The sequence below is a fragment of the Marmota marmota genome, unplaced genomic scaffold (genome assembly GCF_001458135.2).
Source record: "Marmota marmota marmota unplaced genomic scaffold, marMar, whole genome shotgun sequence".
In the NCBI taxonomy this organism is placed as follows: domain Eukaryota; kingdom Metazoa; phylum Chordata; class Mammalia; order Rodentia; family Sciuridae; genus Marmota; species Marmota marmota.
Window position 1 is genome coordinate 709,222 of NW_026000185.1, and position 2,103 is coordinate 711,324.

At 50.0% G+C, this 2,103-nt stretch overlaps 1 protein-coding gene across 1 annotated transcript in view; it reads right to left on the reverse strand.

The window, feature by feature from the left end:
• Positions 1-2,103, reverse strand: part of Clec16a (C-type lectin domain containing 16A) — a 186,260-nt gene that overhangs the window by 179,870 nt on the left and 4,287 nt on the right. The gene's annotated exons all lie outside the window — the stretch shown is intronic.

The following is a 2,103-nucleotide window of genomic DNA, read 5'->3' on the forward strand; positions in this document are numbered from 1 at the left end:
GTCGCTCTCCTCACGGTCTCATGCTCGACCGGCCGAGCGGCCGAGTGCCCGCGGCGGCAGCACAAGTGGAAGAGGCAGCGGCGGAGGCGGTGGCGGCGGGACCGCCAACCACCTTCCTCCCCGGCCCACAGCCCCGCACTGACATTCAGCCGGAACCGGCCGTTCGACCGCCGCGCTTTACGGCCGCCGCCGCGAGGGACGCTGGGAATTGCAGTTCGCCCGCGAGGCCCCCGGCGACCCGACTCCGCGAACGGACTACAAGACCCGGCATACATCATGCGGCCTCCGCGAGAGGCGGAGCGAGAGGAAGAGAGGCTGCCGCACGGCCCGGGTGGGCGGAGCCCTGAGGAGGAGCCAGATGCAGGTGCGTGAAAAGTCCCTCCCTGCCTTATTAACCAGTATAACTTTATGATAAGGAGAAGATTAGCTATTGCATGGTGCATACTATGGGCCCCCGTTCTAAGTGCTTTAGGTATGTTATTTAATTGTCACTATTACTATACTCACTATACTACTATTTTCCCCATTTTATCATCCAGGAACCTTGAGTCACAGAGATTGACTTGCCCTAGGGCAAGCAGTAAATGTGTTGCATAATCTGCATTCAAGCTCAGGTTTCTATAATTTCCATGCTCCGATACACCAAAGCTGCACCAAATCCTTAACGGCTTTATTTGTTCTCAGAACCTTTTTCTTTTTCTACTTCAGGTTAAGAAGTATATGTTGAAAGCTATGCAAGCAACAGTGTACCCAAACTGAACATCCTGTACTTTCAAAGGATATCTCGGGTCTTCACCCCAAATTCATGCAATCTCCCAAACTAACACATCAAAAACAAAAAGGAAACAACAACTTTCTACATAAGCCAAAATGTATCTAAATTTCTCAACTGAATTGAAAATGGGAGACTGGGTGGAAGCAAGATTTCCCTTTTCACTATCCACCTAGTCATCCATTTCTACCCTCATAGTTATTTAAGTCCTATAGCATTCCATTAACTGTGTTCTCCCCAATGCCAACAAGACTTTTGGTACACAGTAGGTGTTCAATAAATATTAGCAGTGTATGAATTGATGGTTTGTTTTGTCTCCTGGAACTGGAGGGATGGAGAACAGTGCAGGGCCAGTAGTTCGTCTGGAATTTTATGTAGAGGGAGTGAAAGAAAGTCATGGAGTAAAAAGAGCATGCTCTGGCCTCGAAACAAACACACCCAGGGCCAGCAGCTTCAGGGTCTCTCCATTTCTCTTGGCCTGGGCTTCCTCATCTGTAAAACGGGGCAACTTGTCTGAGTTCAATTAAGCAATATATGTAAAGCACCCAGCTCGGTGTGGCTTAGATTTAAAGGTTCATTGAACTGCTTTGGAAGATGCTTTAGACAAAATCAGTCTCAGGATGGCTATAATCGGTTGCCTCTGAGCAGGGAAATGGGTGGGAGACTCACTTTTCTGTGTACTCACTAGTCGTTTGTTTAGCGAGTGCATTACTATTGTTTTTAAACACAGTTTATAAAGTAAAAGGAAACAATAAGTACTGGCTGAAGGTTTGACCTCCTTGGGACTCTTTCACCCAGGTGTTCCTAAAATCCTAAAATGAAGATCCCGGCCTGGCCATGGGCAGATCTCCCTGCAGCAGAATTTGGAGAGGTGAGGGTGCACTGATTGAAAACAAACAAACAAACAACAACAACAAAAAAACTAACAAACACACACACAAAAAAAACACCAAAAAACAAAAAAAAACCTGCATTGTGGGAATGTTCGAGATCTGTGGAAGTGATCCCCCCACCCCACCGTCGCCTCCTTTTAAACTGCGGAAACTGAGTCCCAAGGGGGCGAGGCACCACACCCAAGTCCAGCAAGGTGCAGAGGGAATCCGCGACTTATTCCAGCCTTTACAGTCTGGCGACACGTCCACGTTTGAACTGTGTTCAGCCCCCTCCCTGTGTTACTCCCCGGACCCGCAGAGCGAAGCTCCTTTGAAAGTGGAGCACAGTCCGGACGCAGGAAAGCCGCTCCGAGGCGAGCGCCCGGAGGGGCGGGGCGGAGAGGTGCCCGCCCCCCGGCGGCTCGGGCCAATGAGCGCGGCCGCTGAGCGGGCCAATGA